The sequence below is a fragment of the Thermobia domestica genome, chromosome 7, assembly GCF_964235325.1.
Source record: "Thermobia domestica chromosome 7, izTheDome1.hap1.1, whole genome shotgun sequence".
NCBI classification, from domain to species: Eukaryota; Metazoa; Arthropoda; class Insecta; order Zygentoma; family Lepismatidae; genus Thermobia; species Thermobia domestica.
Genome location: NC_137460.1, coordinates 253,071,513 through 253,088,616, shown reverse-complemented (window position 1 = coordinate 253,088,616; position 17,104 = coordinate 253,071,513). Strand labels below are relative to the sequence as shown.

The window sequence follows — 17,104 nt, the reverse complement described above, 5'->3', positions numbered from 1 at the left end:
TTTGTCTAGCATCTCTCAAGGAAACATCATGTGTTTCCTTTATTAAATTATACTTACGTATTTTTCTGCTTTAGAAGTGAATGGTATCTTAGAAGAGGAAGATCCTGTGGTTGTGGTGCACAGGATCCGGTGTTACTGTCTGAAGGAGAGTACAGTAAGAATTTATCTTATTTTATATCTATTATTTTCTGTCATTTTCAGTTATATATATAACAAGGTTAGCAGTTGAGAACAAAATTATTTGGATGGTTGTACCTATGGAAGGGAGTTGGAAATAACAGGACACTCCAGTCCGTGAGGTATCTTATTCTTCTGATAGAAATCCGCACTATCGAGCATGTAAAACTGTAAGTCGATTTGAAACAATAAATTGGGTGTTATGGTTTGATAATAAAAGGAGCAAGAACGAAAGTGTAACAACAGATCGACTGGTTCCTTTCCGATCGTTTCGACTCTTTCTTGAATAGGTGTAGAACAAAATACGTTCTGAATGAAAGCATGACTATTGACAAATAGTTTATTCCTTGTAGAGGACGATGTCAATTCATTCAATACCGCTATATGGATAGTAAATCATCCAAGTAGGGTTGTCTGATACGATTTTGGTTTGATACCAAAAATAGCTATGAATTGGACGGAATTATATACAAGAGAGATAGGCAAACCCTAATAGCACAAGTAGTCCACGGGACGTCCCATTATGATCCCGTACGACCCACAACGATCCTAAAAAATCCAGGATATAAATAGGTAATCCCAGGGAAGTCCCGCTTGGGACAGGCATGGGTCTATATGCATGGGAATCCCACGGTTGTCCCGCAGGATGGCCACTAGCAACGGGAAATAGAAATTCACAAAATTATACGTATTTCTCTCATAATAAAAGAATATGTTTAAAAATCTGCAGAAAAGAAAATATAAACCATAAAATTTCGCCTGGTCCTCAGTGCTGTGGTGCGCGTTCGGAACCGTCATTTGTTTGTCACAATTGCATTGTGGTTTGTGGTATTGGAGGGAATACGTGAGGTTCAGCGGTGACGCAGTGGTTGATGTTAGTGAAATATTAAGTGTTCCAACAGATTTTAGTCTTGATTTCGGTAAGTGTGTGAAATGAAAGTTTTAGTGGTTTAAAAAAAAGGAGTTGTTGTTATTCTAGTTGTAAAAAAAATGATGAAATGGTTATCATACAGCCGTAGTACTCAATGTTTAAAGTTCAACAGAGCAGGAATGCTATGAACAAATGGGCAGATTTACAATAGGTCGGAATCTTTTAAAATATTTTTCACTTTTTATGTTTCAAATAATTATCTAAAACCTTCTTACTCTTATTTCACACTGTTATTTCATGCTGAAATTATGGCGTACAGTTTAAGAATAAGCACGCAAACTGATTTACCATAAAACCTGCATTGTTGATGTACCAAACTGATAAGCAGCCATTCAGTGTCCAGCACCAGCCTCTGGGATTTTGTTAAGATATGTGTGGTAAAGCGAAGATGAGCAAATATTGTCTAGTTATTTTTTTACTAGATTTGGAGCACTAGTGTTACAAAACGCTACATAACTGATCGACTGAAGGGGCTTAGAAGCCCCGCAGGGCAAGTTATTTTCTACCTTTGAAGTGACACATGATTTGCATGGGGAAGGTTCTAGATTACTGGTCCCCGATGTGGATTAGTAGATGGGTAGATTTCTTTCTGTACTAAAGTTTATACATTTAACTTATACAGTATTGCCGAGCGAGCGTTAGCGAGTGAAGGCGGGTTAGAGCCCCGCAGTGCATGTTGTTTTCTGTCTTTATTACTGCTCAATGGGAAGGGGGACCAGTAATCTAGAACCTTGCCTTTGCACTGCAACCATTGTTTCTAACCATTTCCCAAATCTTCAGATACAACACTTACCATCTCGTTCCTAACTTGTATTCAGCCGCCTTCTGCCTTAGCAAATAGTTCCACCATAACATATACTTTCCTATGTTACTTACTCCCACATATGGTTTATGAAATTGAATGAAATGAAATATTTATTTTAACGTCTCACGATTGTGCACCGAGGCTATGGGAAACGGTGATGATGAGAAATGAATGAAATGGTGGAATGAAGAAAGTGGGAGGAAACGGGAGAACCCGAGGAAACCCACGCACACGGTGTTTGTCCACCACAGAGTTCACTTGGCGCGAGCTGGGATCGAACCCGGGACCCCAAGCACCAGAGATGAACGCTCTACCTCTGAGCCACCGCGGCCCAATATGGTTTATGAGTTTAAACAATTATATTACCGTTTCACTATTTTTCGACCTATAAATTTTTCTTTTGGTAGAGCCGTCTGCTAAAGTTAACCCGCCAAGGTGTTAGTTAGCGAAATTGATGAACATGTATTATTTTCAATTAAAACTGCTTTCATCATATGTTTTGTGTTTCTTTTCTGTTGTGAAGTGACTTAAGCAAACACAACAGGGTTGCACTTAAAAGCAGCGCAGCAGAATCTGCCTTTTTACAAATTTTAACCGGACGTATCTCATGCAAATTTCATCATAGTGTTGAAATTTGCAAAGACGATGCAATGAAACAGTTTAAAGGCTACTGTGAAGGCTTTTTTTTTTTTTTTTACCTAGCTTGAGTTACATCTCTCCACTATATTAATGTTTAAATTAAAAGTGGTTTATTTACTTTACGAAATGCAGGTCTACCTGAGCGAGCGAACGGGGTTAGAAGCCCCCCGAACATATTTGCGACTTACAACTACAAATAATAGCCGAACCCCTTCAAAACGCAACGGAGGTTGAAAGGTTAGAATTTCCAAATATCGAGACTGTGAAGCGTGATTCGGGTTATCAGGCACCAGTGACGAAAGATTTTATGCGAAGAACTAAAGTCTTAATGAAATTCAATTTGGGGGTTGCTTTTTGTTTCTCCTCCAGTCTTTTACGGTAGTGATTTTGATTTTTAAAAAAAAAGCAGGGTTGGCTGGTTTAAGCCAGGTGGTTTTTTCAAAAAAAAAAAAAACTGGTTTAAACCAAAAAACGAAAATGTTCGTAAAAGTGTAAGTGTTTGTAAAATCTTGATGAACACGCATTTGTGGGTTATCACGTTTCACTCCCGTATATTATTCGTATTATATTCAGACCTAAATTCCCCATTCATTACTCAAAAAGATTATACTACAAAAGCAACTCTTTTTATGTAAGTTTATAAATGTTTGTTTTGTGATTTTTTTTGTAGTTATTATTGTTATGTAGGCCTAATTGCAATCAAAGAAACATTCTAAATATTGTTTTGTTTCAATGTTTACTATTAATAAAATACATCGAAATTCCGTACTTTGTGTGTGTGTGTGGGGGGGGAGGGTCATACAGACCCCACGAGAGGCATTTAGTGAAATGAGAAGTATCTTCGATATCTATTTATGTATAAATGAGTCTGAGCCAAAGTGGACCCAAATAATTCGTATCTTTGTGATATGCAAATTAAGTCGTCACCAATATAAGTCGTTGTTAACTAACTTGAATTAAATTAGTTCTTCTGTACTCCGTAGTACTTTGAAATTGTCCATATGTAATTCAGTATAATGGTCTCACTTGTGCAACTGTTTATCTTTTTGTCCTTCCGAAATGACTCTTGAGAGCTATATTAAGAAGCATGTAAAGATCAGTACAACGTATTTTTATCAGGATTCCTTCGTGAGTGAGTCGGCAGACGTATCGCATTTGTGGCCAATTAGTCCTGGTTCCGAGTTCAAATGGAGGACAATTTCTATCGGATGTAACTTGAGAAGCAGTTTTTATTCCGCTTTAAGCTTATGTGACCCCTTCCAGCATAACCCGGCTGTTGCATAATAACATCAAGGCGAAACAAACTTATTTCTGTCCATATATGATATGAATATATAGAGCAAATTATTTAAACCAAATAAACCTGGTTTAAACCAAAAAAACCGGGTTTTTTTGGTTTTTTCAATAAAAACCATGGTTTTTGCCAACCCTGAAAAAAAGTGACTTAGTTGCGTTACGAAATATAGCTGAGCGAGCGAAAGGGGTGAGAAACCCCGCAGTTTTTTTTCTTTCTTTCATTAGCACAATGGTTCACTAAGCTGCAGTACCAGTTCCATGGATCGAGTTGGGGGAAATACTAAATGCCATCCCAGTTAGGCAACTCCACTCTTCACGCACCTTATTATATTTTATTCGCAAAATACGCAAACCTAATTTAATGCTAATATATTAAAATATACTAGTTTAGATTTTTTATGACAACGATTTGTAATATAAGAAAACATAAAAGTATTGCAGTAACTCAAATTGTAAAAGCTGAGCAAGGGTTGTATTCTGAAAAGAGGAGGAAAAGAGAAAAACAATATCTGTGAAGGGTAATATTGGCTGGAACATGTTACCTTATTCTTAATTTGCACGGTGTGATTTACGTAAAAGTGGTAATTCGCAAATATAATCGAAAAATATGGATGACTATCCCAGTCATGTGTTTCTTTTATTTATATATTTAGTCAGCTTAGACAAAAGGTCTAGTGAGCTTTTGTCCTACACCCGCCAGTGAGTGATGGAAGGCGGTGTTGGATGTAAAAGTAATGGAAAGCTACAACGTATTGTGCTTACTGCTCATAAATCCTTGTTATTGCCAGGGTTGGCAGAAACCATGTTTTGTCGAAAGAAAAGAATTTGATTAAACCATATTGTTTTCACATTGTTACTTTTTGTTCAAATTGATTTCTTTATTTATTTAGGTTACATATAACTAAGTTTGTGTAGCCTTAACATCCTTATGCAACAGGAGGTTGATGAGCCCTTTCACAACATAAAAGGCTGCTCCGAAAGTAGACATCAATAAAAATGACGTAATAAAGTTAAGTCATGCGCTTAAAATACAAGTTTTCGTAAAAAGCACCTTGTTCGGTTTGGTGCAATCAGTACATTAGCATAATTACAATCTGATTTTTTACTAGGGAACAACAGAATTTGGGCTTCGCCCACTTCACTTTATTCTAATACGGATAGTATTCTGTGAATCTGGATTGTCCAGTTTCAGTACAGAGCTGGGCGGTATATATATATTTTACATCGAAAAGCTCCCGCTTTAATCGTGCCGGTGTGATTTTTCATAAGCAGATATTTTGCATATTAATTTTCCTAGGGTTATGCCCTAGGCTAAAGGAGACTGATGATAATAATAAGTGAAATGGTGAAATGAAAGAAATGTAAGGAAATGGGAAAACCCCGAGGAAATCAACACACATGGTGTTAAAATTTATTTTATTGTCACTGTATAATAGCCAGTTCGCTAAAACCGACGTTTATTTCTTAAAAAAGGCTGGAACTTTAAAATTAAAACTGAAAAGTCCAATTGATAAGATGTGGATGTAGCCAATAAGGTTTCGCAACTTCTAGTTCTGAAACTTAGTCGACTATGATCCTGCCAAGTTCGGTCACCAAATACCTGGGACTAGTTCTGTTAAATAAAAAAAAAATAAATAAATAAAAAAAATAATAAAAAAAAGCTCGCCCACCTCAATAATCTGTATAGTGATTTGCCATTCCAAGTCTTGTCGAGTCCATGCCATTCCAAGTTGCTGCACTCGCCATGCTCGAGAAGGCATAGCACAATAGACCTATTATCTTTGTATCCCATAACTTTTGGAACCTCATTTCACCTATTGAAATGCATGTCGAATATTATATTTCATATTCCTTCTTGTTATAACACATATCTATTGCAGAAATTTGCCAGTTTTTCTCATTCAGAAATATTATATTTCCAGAGACAGTGAGGCAACACGCGTCCAGCAAATTTGCTACAGATGCTGAGATCAAAAGACCAGTTCAAAGCTGGCTTCGTCACGCAACGGAAAGAATGAAAAGAGAGAAACGTAAGTAACATATTGACACTTTTAGGTTTGTAAATTGCTTGCTCTTGCTTAGTCGACGTGGTGAACGGAAGCTTCAAGCAATCAATTATAATACATAAAATTATTCTGTATTATAATGTAATGTATTGTTGATGTCGCACCAAAGACACCATTGTGCGACCCTACTTAATAGTTAAGAAAAGTCGTTGTAAAATTAATAATACACTCTCTTTGCATGTGTAACGCACCCGCGATAGGCATGGAAACCCATTTACGAAGTGGGATGTGTCTACTAAATACGTTTTATGACTTTTAAATGGTGTAGATGGCTATTGTAATTATTATAGTTCTGTATTTTTATCTTCATACAGGTCAGGCAGTCTTCGTTTTTAATGTTATTTTGCCATGTCCCAAGAAATCCTACACGATATACTTTCACATAAACTATAAACATGCCAAAAGACTGCTTGGGGGCGATCGTCCTTCGGGATTCTACAGGGTGTTTACTGGAGTTGACTTCTTGACTTACAAATTTTCAAAACACCACCATGGATAAAAAAAAGGCATACTATGATATTCAAGAAGCTGTAAAATGTGTTGATAAAGCTAGTTCTTCAATATTCTGATGGAAAGAATGCATAGAAACTAGTGGGTTAAAAAAAAAAAGGAAACACTATTGATTTTCTTTCTCGAATTACCAAGTTGTTTCAATGTTTGACCAATTAATTTTATCATCACCTACACCCAGATAATGGGACTGCCATCTTGAAGGGTCTCAAAGGAAATCTTTATATTTCTCCAGTATTAGACAATAATTTCCAGTACATTCCAATATTTCCAGTAAGAAAATCAAATACCAGTATTTCAAGTACCAGTAGACACCCTGTTCTACACCACAGTTGATTCACATTATCTTCATTGTGTGTGTGTGTGTGTGTGTCCAGCGGAAATCTTGTTCTTTTTTGTACGGTTCGGGTAATTTTTGGTCATCCCATTGCAAATACTTGTATCAATATTGTATTTTGTTTATTACTTAGTTGCTCCTTTCTAACTTCTATCTCAAGGTTTGTAACAAAGTAATGCTAGTAATTTGGCTTCATATGTTCCGTTTTCCACTTTTTACATGACATCTGATACAAAAGAAAGTAAATGAATTCAATGGATAGAGTTTTTTTTCTTTCATTGAAACAATTTTTTACTTACGTCAAGGGATAGTAATGTTCAACAATGAATAAAAGAGACAAACATCATTATCCAAAGCTCGAACTGGAATGTGTGTGTGCCTCGATTGGCCTGGACAGTTAGCTATGTTGCTTGTCTTTGCCTTTTGGCTTGATTACTGATTTAAAGGCTAACTTTATATATTCATCGCTATGCGAACTAAATCCAAACTTGGTGTGCTTTCTCTGCTTTTTAATGTTCGTTGTTGGTTTATAATTAATACTTAGTATTATATTCACTTCTTGTCAGAAGCGCGACTGATTCGCAGCATCACATGTACTTACATATTTCTAGCGAAAATATTTTTCAATTCAAGCAAAACAGGTCTCATTGTCTTATGACTGGATCATAATAATAAAGCGAGTAATTCCAACAAGTGTCATCTCCCTACTACTTTCCATACATCCATACGTATTTAACGTAATTATTAGATTTTTCTCTGGCTAATTTTTTATGAATATTTGCACTCACTTCGTCTTTTAACAGAATTTTTTTCCTTTTCCATTTTGTAGGGAAAGGGGATGAACAAAGCGCGATGTTGACAGGCAAATGAATACACATAAAGTGCGATGTGACTGAAGCCGGGATGAACATGCAAATGCTCACATTATAAAACCCTAGATGTATATTTTGAAAGGGTGAAAAAATCCCTTCATGTATGATAGCTTTTGAATAAAAGATTGTACGTGTGTAACCCATTTGTTTTATTAAGCATATCTTTCTTTGCTACACAGATGCTAGATAACTACGATCCAAACGTGACCTTCGGTTATTAATGATTAATTAGGTTCATGTTTCAGAAAAGGCAGTTTTTTTTCCCCTAGTTGAATCATGTTCCATTCTTATTTTCTTTCTATCTCTTGAGGAGAAATTTACAGCTGAACAACACTAAGTTAGTTATTATTACAAGTAATGTGGAAAAATACTATATGCAGATAACTTATATATTGTAAATAGCTACATCTTCGCTCTTATTTCGCATAGTCCCATATATGACTATGTTGAATCGTACAGATCACTTTGTCACAAGGAAGACGTCTGAAGGATTTGATGATGATACAATGTGGCGTCAAGCATCCACTGGCTACATTTTGCAGTTTATCCCGCCAACAAGGAGATTGTCCAAAGGCACCAATTGATATATTTTCTCACGAAATTTAAATTGACCTAACCATAGCTAATATCATTGGAAACGTTACTGCGGTAATAGAGAGTGCAAGTCAACGAGTCAAACATTTGCTTTTGAAATGTTTACCTATAGCCAGTGGCGTATTTAGGGGGCTGGCTTCCGGGCTTAAGCCTCCCCCCCGAAATCTTACTTAGTATAGTAAAGTAAATGAAATATCTTGCAGAATTTTCACATTTCCAGGGAAAGCCCCCCCCGAAAGATAGCAAAGCCCCTCCCGAAACAAAATCGTAAATACGCCACTGCCTATAGCCTATAAATATGTACCTGACGGGACTCACTGGGACTTTGAAGCGGAAGTTCATGTACAGGCCACCCTGTGGTATTGCACGATAGCTCTATCGGTAATTACAGAGTGAAGCTATTGGTTATTTTTAGGCTCTGGCTTTTCAAAGGCGCCTCTCAAGTAGCTACACGTGAAATTACACATATTCCGTTTGATTTGCACTGTACATTGTGTTTGCAAATCTGAAACCAGAGCCTGAAAACAGTCAATAGATTCACATCGTCATTTCTGGTGCAATGCTACACGGTTACACATGAGCTTCCGTTTGAAGTCCCGTAGGATTCTCATCAGGATTTCACGGATGTCTCAGGAGTCCCACGGGATCGTCCCGGGATTATCCCATTCGCGTACGTGGTTCTGCCTGAGGATATCCTCTGGTTTCCTACGGGATTCTTCCTGCATGACTCCCGCTGGAGTCCCACGGGTCGTCCCGTTTCCCGGGACAAACGCGGACATCTGGAATTCGCGTGTCAGTCCCATGGATGTCGCAGGAGTCCTATGGGATCGTCCCGGGATAGTCCCGTTTTCCCGGGCGGGAGGGCCATGGGACATCCTAGGGAAGATTTTGTGCTGTTAGGGAATAACCCTGTAGCAAAAGATTTGGCCCAAAAATGTAGTTTTTGAGTTAGTAAAACACATCGAGAATTCAGGAAGAAATGTTTGATAATTATTTTTCGTCGGATTCATTAGCAAAGGAACTCCTTGCGAGAAGTTGACAACAGTTGGAACTTTAAAACACAACAAGAGAGAAGTTCCACCTATCATGAAAACAAACGAGGAAAGTCCAGATTAGTCGTCTGAATTTGTTTTCTGTGAAAATATGACAACTGTAAGTTATGACCTCAAACGACACAAGAGCGTAGTTTCTCGAAGCACAACACACAGAGACAAAAATATATTCCAGAGATGAAAAAAATGGGAAATAATCATGTATTACAATAATACGAAAAGGGCAGTAGATTGTTTGGACCAGACAAGAAGAAACTACACCACAAAACGAAGATAAAAAAGATGGCAATATATTTTGTTTTTGAACACACTAGATGTAGCATGTGTAAACGATTTCCTGGTGTATGAGTCTAATATGCATCTCTTTTCCAGGAATTCATCCTAGAGTAGAATTTTCCTTTAAAAAAAGCTGACAAAAGAACTAATGTTACTCAACATGCAAGAAGGAAATAAAAATGCCCATATTCCGAAAACAAGAAAAACTGCATTGAGAATCTGAGCACGTAATTTCCTTGAGGACTAACTCGAACCACTTCCGGGAAAACGAAAGAGAAAATTTTCAACCAAAATTGATATATATTAATACGGTTTGAATATATATCAGAGAGAGAGAGAGAGAGAGAGAGAGAGGCAAGAAGCAAAAAAACAGTCGTTTGACTTTTAGTTAAGTTAAACTTTGTTCTAGTTCGATATGTAATAAAAATTTCAGAATAAAAGCATATTTTTCGTTCATTTGAAATGCGGGCATGAGAGAGAACAATGTTATGCATTTCTGTAGGAAAAATTGGCCGTGCATTAGAGGGTTAAATAATTTGAAGGTTAAAAAATAAAATTCGCTGACTCTACTTTATATAACTAACAAATACGATTTTTTAAACTTCGATTTCCATTTTCACTACAGAGTAGCAGGATACTAATTTACAAATGATGAAAATGAACCAGTTTATGAAGTACTATCAATACACCCCGAAACTCCGTTAATAATAGACGTCGGTCTGTATTCTGCCTCTGACTCGAATTTCGGTGGCATTGATGAGATCCCAACACGATATCACCCCTCGGAAAACCTTCAGTAGACAATGGGAGTAGGGGATACATGTATGTTTTAGGACACTTTTCCCCTTCCACCCCCTAACTGTCAAAAAAAATTATGAAGCCACCACTGACTATTGTACTTTAACACAGAAGGATAACCCAAAGTGAGATTGCATAGGCTTTTATAACATTTAAAATTAAACAAAAAATGAGCTAACTATTTTAGATATTTTATATTTTATAAATCATGAAAAAGTGTGTAATTTGTGGAGAATTAAAACAATTCCGAGAGTTCGCTAGAAATGGAAACAAGAGGGCTGATAACTGTAAAAGATGTTATAGAGCAGAGAATCTCAATAAAGAAGCTGAACATGGTTTAAAATATTCTGGACCGTTGATAGATTATTCACTCTCATCAAAAGAACGAGTGGTTGAAATACAAAATAAAATGCTAGAGCATGACTTTATAAAAATAATGTATCTTTTCTTTAAGAATATAGACACACGATTTAAGATTTTAAGACCAGCTACATTATCAGAATGTAAGTTTGTAGATCCAACATATAACCCCGTAGGTTTTACATTACCAGCACCACAAGTTATTTTATTTAAATATATAATACGTGTTGGTTTCCCACCATATTTTACTAGAAGGAATGAAATTACATCTTGTTATGACTTAACTAATGAAAGAAATATTAATAATAAATGTGTTGTATGTGGAATTCCTGCATATTATAATGAGAACTTTTGTTCCATATCCCATATAAAACTTCATGATTGGATACAAAAAAGATTGCCAGAATTTAAAGAAAAGGGATATAATATCACTAACTATAAATCGCCACTAGATGACTAACGTAATTACTAAACATTTTCTTTGAATATTTTTTTTTTGCTTTAACATTAGTAGACTGACACAATTTTGACCCTTTTTTGTGACCAGATTATTTAGACATAAAAAATAATGAAGCTGTACTATGCGCAAAATATTCCCATAACTACAATGCTAAAGTGAGATTGCATAGGCTTTTATGACATTTAAAATCATAAAAACTTACATCTAAAATATTACAATGTAATCCTATACAAAATATATTTACTGCATCTTAATCTCCAGTTTCTAAGCTTTCATTTGACACTTGAATCATTAAAATCCGTTAAAAATTAACTTTAAAAAAGTTGATGAGAAGGAATGTATAATAAAATAGCATTTACTGGAATAGGTGATCTGTCACTGATTCATTTGAACGATTCCAGTACCAGCACAGGACCATCCAATCCGATTCTCTTTCCTTCTGTTCACGCCAACATACATATATACATTAGCAAATCTCTTCCTTCAACACAGCTTCTAGGTAGCAATGGTAAGAGGGCGCTATATACCAATGACGTAGTCTCCTCCAGGGAGATAACGCAATACATGACGTCATTGAATCCGTGACGAAATATCTCTCGAGTCTCTTTTTCTCTTTCCTTCCCATCAGCAATCAATGATATGCAACACCATATATTGAATCAGTGAGTAACTCTTCAAATATGGTCACCTAACCGGCAAATTTAGTTAAAGCATAAATGTTCAAAAAAGAAAAAAGTCAGTGTCTCCAACTCAATATTTTTTTCGGAACGTTCCAGGATTTTAATTTTTCAAGATATAGCTTTAAAACATATAGGGATGAATTCACCCCATTACTGATAAATATGAAAATTGTTAAAAGCGAGTTGGCAACACTGGCAGCCACGCCCCCAAATAACGTTAAAATTCAATAGCTCGGTCCTTAATTAACCGATTTCAAAAATTCAAACGGCAAATGAATACTAATAACATAACCAATTTTATAAAATGCATAAATAGTTGCATAACCCTCAGAATATGTTTCCCATTTTTAATATCTTTACAAAATTCCATTAAATCGAAAAAATAAAAAAAATACTACCATAATTTAAATAAAATTTATAGACTATTTTAATGAATAACATTTTCCCGAAAACTCAAAAATAAACCCATAAAAAAATCCCAAAATTTCGAATTTGCTATAACTTCATCAAAAATTACCGATTTTCAAAATTCAAACGGCAGTCAATAGACAAATAAATTTCCTATCTATCGAATGTCTTATAAATTACATAACTCTAAGCATGTAATTATTAAAAACTCAAATAAATCCCTTATTTATACATGTATCCTTAAAATCTAAATGACATTATGTTCTGTATATCCAAAGGTCTTAAGTTTTTATAGTATTGATACTATAAAAACACTTATACACTTAAAACATACTTAAAATTACAAGTTCGGATATAGATAATGAAACCATAAAAACACTTATACACTTAGAACATACTTAAAATTACAAGTTTTATTTTTGTTATTTTTTGGATTCATTTCTAAAGTAAAACTGATGTATTTTATAACCATTATCTAAATCTTTCAAACCCTCATACTTAACAAACAGCTTATACTTTTTCAAATCTTTCAATACTTGCTCAGTTTCGTCATTATATCTTTGTGGTAATAACGTCTTATATTTCCCATCTAAATGTACTAAAACTCTTTGAACATAACGCTGTGTTTGAATCAATTTCCATAATGTTATCTCGTACGCTTTACCTTTTTCTAACTCATCTATGCGAAGGAATCTCAATGCTTTAAAATCATTTTTTTATTCAAATAATTAGCCATAGCTTTATTTATTATAAGGAAAATGTTCGTTTTATGAGAAATTCATAAAACCGATTCTCATTTACATACAGAAAATTTACATAAAATTTACATACAGAACTCAACAGTTGGATAATTATCTTTTAGACCAGTGTATTTGATATTTATTCCAACTTTAACGATCTCATCATTCATTTTACCTGTTAAGTGTTTTGTAAATCTAGGTGGAAGAAAGACCTTAAACTCTTCACATTCAACTAAAATGCTCTTTCCAAACTTAGTTTTAATCTTTTCAATTTTCACAATCTTATATTCTGTATTTAATTTAATTCTCTTAAACCAATAACTTGTTTTTGTTCAAGACTTCCAAGTTTATTTAAAAGCTCAATATGACTCGACATCGTATTTATTATATAGAAAATCAATGAACACTTCAATTTTTATCTTCACCAAAATTATTTAGTCATTTTCTATCAATTTCGTTTATGGGAAAAACTTCCATAAAACAATACAAACATACATTTAACTATCTAAAACTCTTCTACTACTTTCTCATTCTTGGGATCATATGTAAAGTTCTTTTGTCCAATTAAAATCACATAACATATAGTATCAGCAGCCACAGCTTCTGCAAAGTCTACTACAATCTTTATGTTTGTTCTCTCATTTACCGATACATTCTTCCTCTTACTACAATTAATCACATACATTGGTATGTTATCTATAAACTCTTTAGGATCATAGTACATTTCGGTATTGCCACATTTTATTCTCTTAAATGCAGTATAATCTTCGTACATCTTAAAATAATCCTTGTTAGCAACATCTAAGTTTCTTGATTCTTTTGGAAATACCTCATTCCTCCCATTCTTAAGATAGATATTCTTTATCTTACAATGATCAAACTTACTCTCATCTGCTGTTTGTTTGCCACTTCTATCAGTTTGGAACATTACAACTACGAAATCAGACACATCAAATTGTCTAAATTTAAATTGAGTAGTAACATCAAACTCCAAGAAAGAACCTACAACAGTCTTCTGAACACATTGATAAGTATGGAAAGAAAACATGTTTTAGGTTCTTTAAGAATATTCAACTTTAACTTGTTTTTATAATTAGATTCGTATTCAACCATAAGTATTCTTATCTCCATACTTTTTATTGTTATTTTTCCATCATGAGGAGCTGCTGCACCTACTCCTGATCCAGTCCATTTGTACAAGACATCGTTATTGTTGTTAGCTTTTGGAAATGTTATTCTCAATCCACCTTTCCACATAACCTATTTATAATCACTTAAAAAGCCTGGAATTAATCTTAATAGATACAAAACGCTAAAGTCCTTTCTTAGACCAAGTTTATCATCTGTTTCAAATCCTGCTTGTTTTAGATATTCAACTTCTGGTTTGCAAATCCTTAATGTTCCAATAGCTGTAGATGTTATTCCAGGTAGCTCAATCTTATCTATAAAAACTCCATGTTTTCTAACCTCAATTTGGGAAAAGAAGAATAGTAAGAAGTTATCTACAAGTTTTATAGTATCATTTGCACCAAATGTTCCTCCAACTGATGCACCAAAAACTTCAAAAGTCATATGACAATCTGCTTTGTGTGGAAGTATGAACCCAGCGCCCACATCGAAATCAAACTCAATATCTTTGTTAGCTTCATTCAAATTATTAAATGTTCTTGTGTTCGCTTTAAAACTCTGTAACTCGTAACTCTCAACACTATCCATTTATGATGAAGAAAATCTTGAAACAACGCTTTTATGGGATATACCTATAAAAGAATCATACATAATAACATTTAAAAACTTATAATCCCCATCCTAACTTAACCTTAGCATTTATAGCAGTACCAACCCCAAAAGCAGCTAATCGTTCACCAATTGACGCATCACTACTAAATGCTCTTTTCCATGCTTTAGTTCCTTATCTGCAATATGTCTTGACTCCCTATCTTTATTGTCTCTATAGTATATATCGTGTTCTTTACAAGCCTCATCTAATGGGTTAATACATTCATCACCTCTCTCTAACCTTTCTTGAAGCTTCGTAAAAAGCCCGCAAAATCTGAAGCCTGGTATATGTAACTCCGGTATTCCCTTCATGTTTAAAATCTTATTTATTAGTCCTTTTCCAAGCTTCTCAACATTCCAGAATCGTGGTGGTAATGTATTTAAGATCTTAATCAAATAACCTATACCTTTTGGATCATTAGGAATAAATTGTGAAAGCTTATTATTAATCATACTCACTATACCTACTTTCTCATTATAAAAATACATTAAAATTTTTATTATTACCAGCCTTTTCTTCTCCATCTATAACTATTAACCGATCAATTAACTTTCTCACATCATCCATCCATATATATTCTTTAGGTATCTGTGTATATTGTTGAATTCCTTCACCAGTCCTTTTAGGAGTTGGAGGTAAAGATGGTTTAATATAATTATCCCAAATAGGCTTGATAATATTAATGTACTTAGAACCTCTATTAGATGCTACATTTTTATCTCGATTATATTTTTGGAAGGCAGCATCTGATTCTATTATTATTTCCTTGTACTGTTCAAAATCATTATCATCATAATCTTCAATGATTTTATTAGTATTCATCGTTAATAATTCCCATAGACCTTCTGTTCCTTTATAAGTTTTACCATTAATTATCAAATCATCACCATTCACTTTAACTTCAGAATTTCCTATCTTATTTATTATTTTTCCATCTTCTTCTACAGTTCTTATTCCAAATACACTATCATTTCTTTTACTATAATATTTCGTTGCAATCTTACCAAATGATTGTGCTGTTGTTAAAGGCTCTACTCCTTCAACTTTGTCTTTAATTTGTTTTCTCATTTGATTTATTTCTCCTGTTATAGGCGTATCACTACTACTTGGGGAACTATCATAAGTTATCTTTTTAGGTGTTTTCAGTAGACTAGGATCTATTGAAGCCGTCTTGTGTACAACTGGAACAAGTTCAGTTATTAGATTTTTATTTTGTTCTGCTACTTCTTTGATCTCACTTCCCAAGTTTTGAATAGCATCAATTACAGGTTGTTCTTGTGTTTTAAATTTATCATATATACCTGCTCTTTCTTTCTTTCAAGATTTGAAGCCCTTTATCAAGAACTCCTTTAACTTGATATTCTTATTAATATCTTTCTCATCCATTTATTATATAGAAAACGAACAAACGTCAATAAACGTCAAAGAACATCAATAAACGGGAAAAAAGTCAAACGTTTATAAAGTGTTTAATCTTGTTCCTATACTTACCATTGTTTACCTTCCTTGTCATACCAATTACTATAAAACCATAATCATCTTGCCAACATTTTGAACATATCTCTTTAAATTTATCATAAGACATATCTCCTCCAACAAACTCATTATACACATGTTTAAGATAGGTATCATCTTGTCTGAATATGCATAGGAAGTTAACGTTATCTTTTATAAGCTGTTTAGGTATGATCTGTCAGGAAAGTAAATGTACACCTATTTTTCGAGTCTGGCATTCCTGCGCTCCATCCGTGGAGAGTATGAGAATTAAATCAATCAAATGTTTACTGAGGGGCAAAAAGAAAACATTAATCTGAATAAGACATTGCAGAAGGGCACAAGCTGTGAATACGAATAGTGCATTGTGTAAATAAAGGACGACACCGAAAGAGAAAGCCAGAAACAGCTGTTAAACTTACAAAAAAAGAGTAAAAATTGTCGAAGTGGGAACATAAAACACAAATACAACAAATACGCCGACAACTAAACGGTCACCATGCCATGATCTTGGTGTAGTGGTTAAGGTGCTGGCTTACAAATGCAAAGGACGCAAGTTCGAATCCTCGGCAAGGACATTTTTAAAAATTTTGGTTAATAATACATACAACTCATGAGAGATGGTAAAAGAGGTCGTATTTAGTTTTTCGTAGCAATTATTATTGGTAATGTTTAGTACTGATAATACTTTTTGTCTTTGCGTATTGCTTTTATTCTTGTCTTCATTTCGAAAGAGAAGAATATCCGAACAAATGCCACCAAAATTCCTCATATTTTGAATATAAACGCCATTTGCAATTAGTGAAGAATAAAAATTGAACGTTCCGAT

At 34.3% G+C, this 17,104-nt stretch overlaps 1 long non-coding RNA gene across 1 annotated transcript; it reads left to right on the top strand.

Moving 5' to 3' along the window:
* Positions 1 to 938: 938 nt before the first annotated feature.
* LOC145689043 (uncharacterized) lies at positions 939 to 7,772 on the top strand. Its single transcript, XR_014132071.1, has 3 exons — positions 939 to 1,097; positions 5,771 to 5,878; positions 7,591 to 7,772. It is a non-coding gene; the product is annotated as an uncharacterized LOC145689043 (long non-coding RNA).
* The last annotated feature ends 9,332 nt before the right edge of the window (positions 7,773 to 17,104 follow it).